The 15,255-nt window shown below is 39.9% G+C and overlaps 1 protein-coding gene across 2 annotated transcripts in view; it reads right to left on the reverse strand.

The window, feature by feature from the left end:
• Positions 1-15,255, reverse strand: part of CEP85L (centrosomal protein 85L) — a 177,743-nt gene that overhangs the window by 153,137 nt on the left and 9,351 nt on the right. The window lies entirely within an intron of this gene.

Here is a 15,255-nt window from a genome sequence, read left to right on the forward strand (position 1 = left end):
TTGTACGTCTAATCAGAAGTCAGACATTAAAAACTGAGAAGCAGTGCACAGCTTAGGTTTTGTTATACGCTGACCTAGCAATTAACTACACACCACATTTTCAATAGTAAGTGATCATCAAAAGGTTAGTCCCACATTCAGTAACCATTCTCACATGCCACTCACAGGTATTTTCAGGTCATTTAACAATTTTTGAGTTCATTACAACACCCCAAACCACACAGTGATCTGTCGTTCACGGAGATGAGAATGCAGCTAATGAATTGATAAAGTAGTTTTTGACAGTACTTGAAAAATATACCCATCTAACAAGCCTACTAGCCACGGCGAAAACACGTATACTACCATGCCTCTAAAATGCCCTACCTCCTGCAATTTAAGGTAGTGGCTCTCAACATTTTCAGACTACTGTAACCCTTTCAGGAGTCTGATTTGTTTTGTGTACAACCCCCCAAGTTTCACCTCATTTAAAAACTACATGGTTACAAAATCAGACATAAAAATACAAAAAAGTGTCACAGTACACTATTACTGAAAAAAACTGCTTAGTGTCTCATTTTGGCCATATAATTATAAAATAAATCAACCGGAATATAAATATTGTACAGTACTTACGTTTCAGCATACAGTATATAGAGCAGTATAAACAAGTCACTGTCTGTGTGACATTTTAGTTTGTATTGACTTCGATCGTGCTTTTTAATATAGCCTGTTGTAAAACAAGGCAAATATCTAGATGAGTTGATGTACCCCCTGGAAGACCCCTGCATACCCCTAGGGGTTCACGGACCCCTGGTTTGAGAACTAGTGATTTAAGGAATACGACAGCTGGATACCGTTTCCGGGATACAGTAGTTAATTGTAACACTGTCAACTATTTAATACATTTTCAGAATTTGTAACTGAACATCTCTCTCGTTTTTCTTACACCACCAGTCCCTTCCTGGTTACCTCCCATTTTTCCCTCTCAATAAAAGATAATTGTGTATCTTTTTCCTATGTTGTTGTCGGAGTCTGTCATTTCCTTCTCTTTCTCCACAGTGTTCTTTACCCTCTTCCTTTACATTTTCTGTCTTCCCCCCAAACTCAAAACACCTCTGCCTGCCCAAACCACTACATATATTGTCCTGTCCCCCCACCAGCCACAAAACATCCTCACAGCAGTGATAGGGAGAATTACTGTTACATCCTTCCTTCAGCTCATTCCCAGCAATTCGCTACACTGCCCATCTCTCTTGCTGCTCATGGTAATTAACATCCTGCTAAAGATTTGCATTTTATTTCCTTTTTTAATAAAGCAGAAGTACACAAAAGAGATTCAAATACCAAAAAAGTAATACAAAAGTTTCTTGTTGATATTGCAGCCTAACACACAAAAACATATGAACTGAAGAAAAATCCCAGTCATAAACTAAGTACACACCACCTTTATGCCCAATGCAAAGCTTATACAAGAAGCAATCTAGATTAGAACCACCTATTTCCCCCGCTCTGGACATGCCCAGTGATTGCAACTGCAGTTGGCCTACTTGCAGGAGACAGAATATGGGGGATGGAGGGAAGAAAGCTTCTTTTTTCTTTACATACCATAGCAGGGGCCAGGTACAGTCTGGCCACTAAGGAATGCAGCACATCTAAATGATGTAATTCCAGGTGTCTAAACTGTCAGATGTGCCATAAACAAGGCCCTACATTTTTGTTTAAATTATCTGGGAATTTATCAGTGTTTCCATTTCAAAATTTTTAAATGGATGAAACAATTGGTGCAAAAAAATCACCACCCCAGTTTTATCGGGTTTGATAGAGGGGGACGGGATGACAGAAAAAAAAGCAACAAAGAGAAAATGTAAGCGTACTGAAAGTAAAAAGACGTTTAATGATGTAGTTTATTGCATGAACTGTACATTAAACAGTACGTACACATATGCACACGTGTGTAGGTATATACATTTTCTACTATTGTCTTGCTTTCACAGACAGCCTTGCATTTACACTTAGTCTAACTGATTATTAACAAAACACAGCTACCTAAGGTAATGGACTGGATTTTCTTAATCAGTATTTTCATAAGAACGGCCATACTGGGTCAGACCAACGGTCCATCTAGCCCAGTATCCTGTCTTCCGACAGCGGCCAATGCCAGGTGCTCCAGAGGGAATAAACAGAACAGGTAATCAAGTGATCAATCCCATTGCCCATTCCCAGCTTCTGGCAAACAGACGCTTGGGACCCCATCCTTGCCCATCCTGGCTAATAGCCATTGATGGACCTATCCTCCATGAATTTATCTAGTTCTTTTTTGAACCCTATTAAAGTCTTGGCCTTCACAACACCCTCTGGCAAAGAGTTCCACAGGTTCATTGTGTGTTGTGTGAAGAAATACTTCCTTTTGTTTGTTTTAAACCTACTGCCTATTAATTTCATCTGGTGACCCCTAGTTATTGTGTTATGAGAAGGAGTAAATAACACTTCCTTATTTACTTTCTCCACACCAGACATGGATTTTATAGACCTCTATCATATTCCTGCTTCATTGTCTCTTTTCCAAGATTAAAAGTCCCAAATTTATTACTCTCTCCTCATACGGAAACTGTTCCATACCCCTGATTATTTTTGTTGCCCTTTTCTGAACCTTTTCCCAATTCCCATATATCTTTTTTGAGATGGGACAGCCACATCTGCATGCAGTATTCAAGATGTGAGTGTACCATGGATTTATATAGAGGCAGTGTGATATTTTCTGTGTTATTATCCATCCCTTTCTTAATGATTCCTGACATTCTTTTAGCTTTTTTGACTGCCCCTACACATTGAGTGGATGTTTTCAGAGAACTATCCACAATGACTCCAAGATCTCTCTCTTGCGTGGTAACAGCTAATTTAGACCCCATGATTTTATATGTATAGCTGGGATTATGTTTTCCAATGTGCATTACTTTGCATTTATCAACCTTAAATTTAATCTGCCATTTTGTTGTCCAGTCACCCAGTTTTGAGAGATCCCTTTGTAACTCTTCAGTCTGCTTTGGACTTCACTATCTTGAGTAGTTTTGTATCATCTGCAAATTTTGCCACCTCACTGTTTACCCCTTTTCCCAGATCATTTATGAATATGTTGAACAACACTGGTCCCAGTACAGATCCCTGGGGGGCATCACTATTTACCTCTCTCCATTCTGAGAACGGACCATTTATTCCTACCCTTTGTTTCCTATCTTTTAACCAGTTACTGATCCATGAGAGGACCTTCCCGCTTATCCCATAACGGCTTATTTTGCTTAAGAGCCTTTGGTGAGGGACCTTGTCAAAGGCTTTCGGAAAATCTACGTACACTATATCCACTGGAACCCCCTTGTCCACATACTTGTTGACCCCCTCAAAGAATTCTAGTAGGCTGTAAAGGAAAATCATGCATCGTCAAAAACCATGCTGAATCTTCCCCAACAAATTATGTTCATCTATGTGTCTGACAATTCTGTTCTTTATTATAGTTTCAACCAGTTTGCCTGGTACTGAAGTTAGGCTTACCAGCCTGTAACTGCCAGGATCACCTCTGGAGCCCTTTTCAAAACTTGGCATCACATTAGCTATCCTCAAGTCATTTGGTACAGAAGTGGATTTAAATGATAGGTTACAAACCACAGTTAGTAGTTCTTCAATTTCACATTTGAGTTCCTTCAGAACTCTTGGGTGAATACCATCTGGTCCTGGTGACTTATTACTGTTTATTTTATCAGTTTGAGGTGTCATTGGACCAGGTTTTGTAACAATCTGGGACAGTTCCTCAGATATGTCACCTAAAAAGAATGGCTCAGGTTTGGGAATCTCCCTCACATCCTCAGCTGTGAAGACCAATGCAAAAAATTCATTTAGTTTATCTGCAATGGCTTTATTGTCCTTAAGTTCTCCTTAAGCATCTCGATAGTCTAGTGGCCCCACTGGGTGTTTGGCAGGCTTCCGGCTTCTGCGTACATAAAAAAATGGTTTTGCTATTACTTTTTGAGTCTTTGGCTAGCTGTTCTTCAAATTCTTTTTTGGCCTTCCTAATTATATCTTTACACTTCACTTGCCAGAGTTTATGCTCTTTTCTATTACAATTTAGCTTCCACTTTTAAAAAGATGCCTTTTTACTTTGTTGTTTAGCCACAGTGGCACTTTTTTGGTTCTCTTACTGTGTTTTTTTAATTTGGGGCATACATTTAAGTTGAGCCTCTATTATGGTATCTTTAAAAAGTTTCCATGCAGCTTGCAGGGATTTCACTTTAGGCACTGTACCTTTTAATTTCTGTTTTAACTTCCTCATTTTTGTGTAGTCCCCCTTTCTGAAATTAAATGCTACCGTGGTGGGCTGCTATGGTGTTTTCCCCACCACAGGGATGTTAAATTTAATTATATTATGGTCACTAATGTATTTGAGTGATCCAAAATTAGGGAGAAAAAAAAATCAATATAAACCAAAGTAACAGTTTTGTAAAACCCAGACTTCAATGTTTTTGGTAAAAATCAGTAAAAACTGAAAACAAAGGGTCTTAGCCATGAAAAAATGAAAATTACTATTTTATCTTAAAAAGAAAAGGAGTACTTGTGGCACCTTAGTCTCTAAGGTGCCACAAGTACTCCTTTTCTTTTTGCGAATATAGACTAACACGGCTGGTACTCTGAAACCTATTTCCTCTTACTATCCCACTGGTGCATTTTGTAGATGAAAACTATTATGCAGAGTAAGTACTGTACACATGTGGTAGCTTTTCATAGTTAATTTACTCCACTGCCATAAATTGTTTAAAAAAAAAAAATAGCAGAATGCAATAAGACACTCCAGTTTATTAAACTGAGTCCCGAGAAAAAATTTGTCTCAAGAGCTGAAAGTTAAATTGTAACCAATACAAATTTAAAGTGTAAAGATACAAAGCCCCAGTTCTAAACTAAGGCAGTTAAGAAAGCAAACAAACAAACAAACAAAAAAATCCTTGCAGGCTGAATTAATCCAGTTCATTATTTAAAATTCATTAGCTTGGAGTATTTAAAATAAAATTGCATGACAATCACCACATACACTGTCTCATAGCCCCCACCTCCTCTTCAACACTACTTTGTGAATTTGTGATATATTTTTATATATATATATATATATATATATATATATATATATATATATATATATATATATATATATATATATATAATAAGAGTGAGGGACTAATGTAACTGAGCCAAGCTTAATATGGGCAGATGATATGCAAGCTTCTCCACACTGCTCTGCCAGTGCACCTGTGTTACCCTGCTGTTCTTATCTTAAACCAGCCAAATCAACATAAATTGCCAATCTTGCCTAATTGGGGGAGGAGGGTGAGACACAAACACCAGCAAGTATCACACCAGTCAGACATCAATGCAATATTTTACAGTTTGACCAGTTTTATCTCATGAAGATGATCTGATTTACAAATAAGTGCACTAAAAATCTGTTCCAGAAAGATCAGAATTATGGCCAGATCAGGTAGCAATTCCTTCCAATGAGCACAAACAAACAAACACTCCCAGGATTCTATGTCTGGAATAGGCTTAGTTTATTAAGAGCTGTTAATTATTGCTCTCTAAGGCTGAACAGACAAAATAAATGAAAGATAAGATGCTGTCTTACCACCATGAGTGTTTATATATAATATAAAAATAATTTTAAATATAAAATCAGTAGACAGCAAAGTGTATACAGAGGCAGAAGTGGACTAGTATTTATTGAGACAGATTAGCTCAACATTCATTGCCTTCTTTTGTATAAAATTTAAACTTTCGAAAGAAAAAGTCACATATAAAGTATTCAGATACCAGACAGACAGCTAGCCAGCTTTTTGGCTGCATCAGCACTTTATTTTAGCAGCAGGTGTAGATTTTAAATATACTTGTGCATAAATTTATGCATGTATATAACAGAATAACCTTCACAAGAAAGATTTTAGAATCCCAGTTTAGTGAGTTTGATAAAGAGTTGCTTTTACAATAAGAACAATAAAGGAGTTAATGAACTTAGACACTAAACTACAAGCAACAGCTGAAGTCTTCCACTCTTGTTTTGAAATTGGTAAAATACTGAAATTGGTAAGTTATATTGTAAAACTATAGAATACCATATTTTCGGTCCTTGACACAGCAATTTCAAAACTGTGACCAGAAATGAGTCAGCTTGGACAGCCAACATTAATTTTAACATTCTTTGACAGTTTAAGAGGAACCTTGCTATGCTGAAATTAAACATGACCATGCCCTAATTTGTCATAGTTAGTCTTTCTTCAAAAGTTCATTTGCTTTATACATTGGACTGTAAATACGATAGCTGGAGTGACTTTCGATTCAAATACTCCTGTGGAGGAACAGTGAATGGTTACAAAGAAAGGAAGATTAGTTACCTTAGGGTAACTGGAGTTCAAGATGTGTGATCCTTATGAGTATTCACTGTGGGTGCACATGTGCTCCATGAGCCCAGAACCAGAAACACTTCAAGAGCTGCATCCATTGATCTGTGCCAGTGCCTCCTCCTGCTCCAAATAGAGGGCACAAGGGGCAGTGCAGACCAACTGTCAGTCACCTCTCTAGTCCCTGCTCTACCATGAATCCAAAGAGGACCCAAGCAGCGGGGAAGGAAGGAGGATCATGAACATCCACAGGCGCTACACATCTTGAAAAATTCCAGTTACTAGGAAAGGTAAGCAAACTTCCTTTCTTCTTTAAGTGCTGATTCCTATGGATGACTCCCAGTGCTCACTGAGGAGGAGGGTGTGAGGAAGCACTCTGTACTACACAGCAGAGGATACCAGAGCCAAAGGAAGCGTCTGAAGCTGAAGTTTGAAACAGAGCACAATGCTTGGCAAAGGTGTGTACAGAACCGCAAGTAGCTGCTCAAAGATATAGCTTCTCCTTTCATTCTGACAGTGATAGCAACAAATAATCTCAGAGACTTCCTAAAGGGTCTTGTCTGGCACAAACAGAAGGCCAGGGCCCTGCATACATCCAGAGAATTAAGCTTGACTTCTTCAGTGCTGAGGTGGGGCCTTGAGTAGAACTCTGGAAGGCAAACAGTCCTGTTAAGGTGAAATTCAGAAGGCACCTTAGGGATTAGTTCGGGATGCAGTCTCAAAGAAACTTTGTACCTGTTAAAGCCTGTGTCTAGTGGGTTTGCCCCAACCTGCCTTACCCTCCTAGTGGAGGTCATAACCTTAAGGAAGGCCACCTTCCAAGAGAGGTGCAGGTGGGAACAGGAAGCCAAAAGATAGCCTCATGAGTGCAGGGGGGACAATGCTCAGACAGAGATCAGTTTAGAAACTGGAGGGTCTCTCTTTATGATGTCCTTCTGGAGCTTCAGAGTCATGGGATGGGTAAAGACTGAGCAGCCCTCAACAGGGAGATGGAACGCATCAATAGCTGCCAAGCATATCTTACAGAACTGATTGAAGACTTCAAGTCTGTCTGAAAGAGAGGATATTCCAGGATGAATGGGATTTTCAAATGTCACAGGAGGTAAGCAGTATAGCATTTCCATGTAGAGGGTTTTCTGCTGCTACTAAGAATAGACTGAATGTCCTGGGAGCAGGTTCTTTCTATGCTTATCGTCTATCCAAAAATCACTATGCAGTATACTTTGTTACAAATCTTTCTGCTCCTCTATAGAAAGAGAAACCACATAAAATTAAGCTTGGGTGGATGATGCAGCTGGTTTGAAGCATAAGTGAACAAGTTGGGATGGCAATGTGAAATTAGCTAAATATCTTAACTACACTTTACTGAAGTTTCAGGTTCTAGAAACTATTTGTATGTAGATTTTTGTTTGTTTTAGAAAAGATTGCGGCTTCTTTGGTGCTCGCACAGCAAGGTAGTGGAATCAGCATTCAAACAACTTTTCTTTAAGAAAGATTTGTTTGGGAATGTCCACCACTTTTCCACCATAATAATTTAGGATATATGTACAGAGTTGCTGTTTCCACTTTTTGCTGACAATACTATCAATACCATCGAGCGGCCAATACTGCACTGGAACTGGCCTGTGCAGTTTACAATGTTTGTAATAGCAGAGCTTGCAACATGCCCAATTTCTGAGAAGCTGAGGGTTAAGAACTCCACTTCAGACAAATCAAGCAGGAACTAAGCTCCCATTCTGCACACCTTCAGAAAGTGCTGGCAGGTATCTCCTACCCTACTGGCCTTGTATGGTCAGCAACTGTGGAGAAGCCCCTCCTATATATATTTATAGTCTGCAGGCTGGGAGCTCCCCTCCGATATGTCTTTTAAGGTGACATTCAGCAGAGAAGTTCTTGTTCCTTGTGCAGAACTAGAGCTCACTCAACAAGAGCAGTCATATAAATTAACAGATTACATGTACAAGTTAAGAAAATATACAAAAAGAAATACAATAAGACCTGTGTCCTTCTATGTATACTTCAGAAGAGGTGTGCATAATGTTTCAGGTCTGAGACATGTCTATAAAAACACCGTTCTTCATAGATAAAACAGATTAATATTATTCTAAAGCCAAAAAAGTTTGCATATCAGTAAAACTGTGTTCCAAGCAAGTTACAATTTGCCTCAAAACTGATAAGATATTGTTTAGTCCTCTACTCCTCTCAAATTAAAGGGGGTTGAAAATTATTAGGAAGCACTACTTCACTTCTAACTACAGAAACAAGGTACATTTCTGCACAACACTAAATCCCAATTTGGTGAAGAAACAATGGCAAATCCATATATAGTATATTAATGCAATTTTATAAACAATCCATTTAAGGATTCTGGTGGGATCCCACACCATAAGAGAAAAGCTCGTGGTTTACTATAGCACCAGAAACCCTCCATTCCATAAATTGTTTTCTTATAACTCACTGGCAGCCATCTATTATGATTTATAGACCTGTTCAAACTCACAATGCAATGAGTGGCAAAACTTCAATTAACTTCAGCACAATCAGGCCCCAAAACATCTTACACATAGCAAAATATGACCTTGTAAAGTAACAAAAAGGATAAATTTATTAGCTTTAATAGAATCAAACCCTGCAGGTTGATAAGAGTCCTCAATTCCTACGGATCTCAGTTGAATTGGAAGGTGATGATCATCTTTCAGGATAAAGGAATTTGGACTGTGTCTTTTAATATGTTTGTACAGTACTCGAAGCAATCGTCCCCACCCACTCTGCAGAAGCTAGCACAGCTCTAGGCTGTAATAACCTTTCCAAGGATGTCCCTGATGGCCACCATCGACAAAAAGGAGCCTGGGGTCATTCAGCTCCTAAAAGAGAAAACTGGGGGAAGGGAGAGCATGCTAGGATCTGAAGTTGCTGTGGAAGTACAGGGTCTACATGCAGATGGCCCTGAGCGCCTCCCTGGATCGCTGGTCATCCTCCAGGTTAGGGAGTGACTTCACATCTCCCTGTTGTGGGCAGTGAGATGAGGGGAAATCTCTGCAAAGAAAGAGTCTATGAAATCTCTGCAAAGTCCCTTCCTGAAGCTTTGTGTGTGGAAGGAACAATTTAGTCCTTCCTTTTTACTGCATTTTCTGTCTTATTTTTCTTTACAGGTTTTATTCCCCCCCTTTTAGGATTCTCTCTCTCTCTCTCGTGTGTGTGTGCACGTGCGCGCGCACACACACACAGTATTGATCTTTGCAGCATTAGCAGACGACAAGCTATAGATTTATATATGAAGAGCTAAACAGAATTCTTCTACATTAAGTCACCATCGGACAAGAGGAAAATTGACTAAAAGTCACATGGATTACTCAGATTACCTCTGTGGTTAGCTTCATTAATAAAGCACTACTGAGCCACAGTGTTACTTTGGCTGCTCTAGTCTGTCTGCTTCTGAAGGTTTTTCTCTGCTTATGATGGACAAATTATCAGGAAGCGTGCGAGGGGTGGTTTATGCATGTCAGGTGACCAGCAATGCATGGCAAAGTCACTATGTTCATGCACTCTGGAAAAGGCATTAGGACAGGCTTCAAGCAATAAACATTCAGCAATGGTAACTAGATTTTTATCTTGTGTTATTTCAACACATTTATTTTATTTAACAAGGCTTCTGCAGTACTTCAATTAGGACCTAATTTTTTTTTTTAATCTCCTTCCTCTGAAAGATCAGGGATGGCCATGGCTGGAGATGGGACACTGGAGGAGAAAGGCCAGGACTATGAGGTGGCACTGAACAGTTTATCTGTCAGTGCTTGGCTGGCTGGTTCTTGCTCACATGCTCAGGGTTTAACTGATCGTCATATGTGGGGCTGTGAAGGAATTTCCCCCAGGTCAGATTGGCACTGACCTTAAGGGGTTTTGCCTTCCTCTGCAGCTTGTGGGTATGAGTCACTTGCCAGGATTATCTGGATCTCTCTCACTTAATCATTTGCCTGCTATTGCAGGGACCTCAGGCACTGGTGAATCTCAGTCCCTCCTAATCTCTGTCAATGGTACATAATAGTCTAGTCTCCTGTGGGCTACAATACTGGGTTCTAATTTTGGTTGTTGGCTTTTGTGTACAGGTGCTGGTGGTCTGTACTATAGAGGAGGTCCCCTCTGGCCTTATACTCTAAAACAGGGGTGGGCAAACTTTCTGGCCTGAGGGCCACATCTGGGTGGGGAAATTGCATGCAGGGCCATAAATGTATGGCTGGGACAGGGGTGCAGAGGGAGTGTGAGGTGTGGGAGGGGGTGCGATGTGCAGGAAGGGGCTCAGGGCAAAGGGTAGGGGTGCAGGAAGGAAGGGTTTGGGGTGCAGGCTCCGGCCCGGCGCTGCTTACCTTGAGCAGCTCCGGAGCGACAGTGGCACGCAGCGGGGCTAAGGCAGGCTCCTTGCCTGCCCTGGCCCCATGCCGTGCCATTCCCAGAAGCAGCCAGCACCACGTCCCCGGGGCGGGGGGGGGGGGCGGGAAGGGCTCCATGTGCTGCCCTAGCCTGCAGGTACTCCCCCAAAACTCCCATTGGCTGCGGTTCCCCATTCCCAGCCAATGGGAGCTGTGGGGGGTAGTGCCTGCATGAAACAGCAGCACACTGTGCCTCTGCCCCCACCCCCCCCGCTCATTCATACAGGGGCTGTAGGGACGTGGTGCCAGCCGCTTCCAGGAGTGGTGCGGGGCCCACGGCGGTGGCTATCCCATGGGCCAATCCAAAACCCTGACGGGCCAGATCCAGCCCACAGGCCGTAGTTTGCCCACTACTGCTCTAAAAGATTACTATAAATAAGAAGAAGAGAAAATGGATAAATAGTAAATAAGATGAAGGAAGGGAAAAACCAGAAAGATAGAGGAGTGGGAAGGGGAAGACTACTGAGACAAAAGGGAGGATAATCTTTTATGTATTTTAGCATGGAGCTTACAGAGTTGTAGATAGAGGTAAGACAGCACTCTTTATAAAACCCTTTTACAATTGGAAAAACTTTGTAGGGAAACTCTAGCAATTTTACCCATGTAAACCGATAACATATCGCCCTCTGTATACAAAAGGCCCGTACCTGTATCTTGTTTATTTTAATCGATGAGTTACACATTCACACACTAATGTATTCTATTTCCCAGTTTTTTGATCATGTAATAGGAGACCCTCACATAATGCAAGCAAGTGAACAGAGATAAGATGTGAGAAGGGAGGGAAGAATGACAAAGTAGAGAGGAGAAGAGAAACCCAGGAGAGTAAGGAATCCAAGAGAGTAGAGGGTGAAAGAGCATGAAGTCTTATCTAACTGAACTCCCAGACTTGCAGCTTTAAATCACTACTACTCAACTAGAACAGTATTCTAGACCAATTACATTTAATATTATAACCCAAAATTACTATAAATTCATGTACTTTCTTCTGTGATTTGGTGATATGAATAATCTACTTAAAATTTAGCTCTCATGTGTTATGTTGTCTCTCGAACCCTTTAATGCAATTAAGCCATATTGCATACAGATGGCTACAGGTACAGTATTCTTTACATATCCCCAGAAGCCATTTCCAAAATATATAACTCTCTTTGTAATAACATGGAACATCTAATTATGAACTTCACAAATTATGAAAGATTTTAAGCTATTCGTGTTTCCAGAGAAGAGAAAAATCCTCTGGGGAGAAGAGGGGAGGAGTAATACAAAATACAATGGTTTGACTTTGATCTTAAAATAGCATCCAAGACAGAGTCATCATCTACATGGCTTTGTAAATGCATAAGCCACTGTACAATACTAGATCAGTGACAAGTTTTCAAGCCCTTTCTGGTGGAGATTATATCAATCTAAAGGCACAAGCACAGACAAACAAAACAAAGACAGACAGACATATAAAGATTATACGAAGGCATTAGGTTCCATTTGTGAGATGTCACATTCTAGCTTACAACCAAGTCATTATATATATATATATATATATAAAATTATACACACAAAACTTGAAATAAGGTGCAATTTTAAAAAATTTTATTTACTCATTAGTTTCTTCACTGTGGGTTATTAACCCCTGAAACAGCTTACTAAGATTGCAGTGGATTTACCTTACATGGAAATTTTTTAAATCCAGACTGGATGTTTTTCAAAAAAAAAAAAAAAAGATATGCTTTACTGCAAACAGGAATTAAGGGAAGTCCTCTAGCCAGCGTTATGCAGAATGACAGACCAGATGATCATAGTGTCCCTTCTGGCCTTATAATCTATGAATATATACACCCCACACACAACTATAAAGATTTGCTTTCATCCTATCAATCACAGGTAAAATCCTGGCCGCACCGAAGTCCATGAGAATTTTGCCGTTTACTTTAGTAGAGCCGAGATTTTATCTCACTTGCTGATCATATTTATATGGGTTCCTTTCTTTCTTCCAGATACAGCCTATTAGCACACAGCAAAATTTAGAAATGTAGACTACAGATGTTTCTTATTTTACATTTGGCACAAAAGACTCCATAAATTACCTCATGTCTGCTATGCTGGCTCGCTTCCTTGTCTTCATATTCAATGCACTCTTTACCCCACTGTTCCACTTTTGCTCTCAATTCAATCTGATTACTGCAGACTGGGAGTCTTCCTTTTAAATTCAGAGAGCCTATCAGTTAAAAATGGCTTTACTAGACCCCTCTCTTTTCATAGCATTAATAATAAAAAATGTTTTAGATTTTGTTTTACACTGTATTTGTGTACACTTCCTACACTGGGCCCTCTGGGTATGCAGCCAATTGCTGAAGTCAATTAAATGAGACATATTGTACGTGAACAGAAGAATCCCTTCCCCACCATCAAAAGACCACTCAGACCCCCAAGTCAGTGTACAAATTTAGCCCTTTCCCAGGGCTTGGCTTTATTGATAACTAAAAAACACCACCACACCATAAACCTGTGCCCAAGTGCCCTCTCACAGCCTGGCCATTCCTAGGGTTTCCCTCCAGAACCTCCTTCGTCCTAGCACCCTAATTCCTCCTCTTTAAAGAGCCAGTCCCACCTCCCTATATACAGGGTGGAGTGAGTAGTCATGTCTACTACGAGTCAGTCAACAAAACTTCAGTAGCTTTATAGAAGGTTCTCACACTTGCTAACAGAGTGAATCACAGAAGAACTCTTGCCAAGCTGGTGCACTGGACTTGGGAAAAACAGAATAAAAACACCCGTCGTCTTCATTATAAACAAAGGCCTATAAATAACCTTGACTGTAAAGAACAGCCATGTAAAAATGGGATGTAGGAAGTGTATTACAGTTGGTCAGTAATCTTCAAATATCAGGTATTTCTATTGAAACATGAAAGAATTTCCACATTTTTCAACTTCTACACCTGAGTGCAAGGGGCAAAATCCTGGTCCCTTTCAAGTCACTTGGAGCTTTGAGATTGACTTGAATGGAGCCAGAATTTCACCCTACAATTTTAACAAAAACACCAATTTTCTTTACACTTGCTATGGTGCATTTGGAATGAAATCCTTTCCCCAGCACTTAGCCAGAGTAAGTGAGCTGGCCACTAGGAAATTTCAAAGGGGGAAAGGGGACATGCATGAAGAAATGCTCCCAAGCTACAGAGCAGGAACAGAATCATTTCAGGACTCCCACTCCACCCCAATAACTGACCTATCCTCTGTGGGCAAGTCCAGACAGGCAATAAAGGGTGCATTTTTCAATCACATTAGCTTAACAGAATTGAACAGTCCTGTTAAGACACAGGGGAAAACTAGGCTACAACACAGCCAGCTAACACATCTTCAAAACACGTTAGCAGCACTTTAACTGGGTATTCCAACTGTGTTCAACTAAGACGATTTAAACACACGCACTTTTTGTCAAGTTAGGACCTCTGACTCAGCAGCTCCCCTCCAAATCCACTGCATGCCAGCATCTTGGAAGCCCCCACGGAGCTGAGATAAACATTCAGTTTTCCTTTGAATAACAGCGTCAAAGGGTTTGCTTACTTTTGATGGCAAATATTCCCCTTAACCCCACCCAGGCTACCAACAGCTGCTACTTTTCCTCTTCTTTCTCAACTGTTTAATGGCTTTACATACAGTAAAATCTTCTATACGATTTAATTATGATTCTTCTGGTACAATGATCTTACCAAGTCCTTTTTCTAGTTACATCAAAAGAAGTGGTGCATGAAGTTACAAAACATCATGAATATAAGAGTACAAATGTTAGCCCTATTTTCCATATCAGTTTTGCTAGAGAGATTTTTTAAAAAAATAAAGTGGTAAATATTACCACCCTGTTGGATGTGTAGCTAGGTCACCATCCCTTTGAGCTTCTACTCACAGACGCTTTCATCCTTTGATTAATATGAGTCATAGAATTCTGTATAAAGTTAAGTCTCTTTTGCATTAATTCTCAACTATAAAACAAGTCTCCTAAGGATCAGGATTGTCCATACTTACGGATAACTTTGTTGCAGAGCAGGCATCCAAGAAGAGCTGCCATTTTTAAAGAAAAACAATCTTGAAAAGATGCCCAATTTACCTGAAACATATTTGAAAAAGTTGCGACTTCCAACACCATCTGGACATGCCCTATTGTAAAAAGGGTGAACCAGACACTAAAAACTGGATAACTGATGATAAAGTCTCAGACAAGGTTTCTGAGTGACTTAGGAATGATTCTTGCTTGGATACTGCACATTAAGACTCTTTAATTAAAAGATGAAAATTATGTTTGTAACAAAAATCCTTTTTGCTTATTGGAACATTGACAGTTCTTATATGATATAATCTAAGTATTGAACAAAATGCTAATTTATAAGCCTACCACAAGCTTCCATGCATTATAAATG

The sequence above is a fragment of the Natator depressus genome, chromosome 3 (assembly GCF_965152275.1).
Source record: "Natator depressus isolate rNatDep1 chromosome 3, rNatDep2.hap1, whole genome shotgun sequence".
NCBI lineage: Eukaryota > Metazoa > Chordata > Testudines > Cheloniidae > Natator > Natator depressus.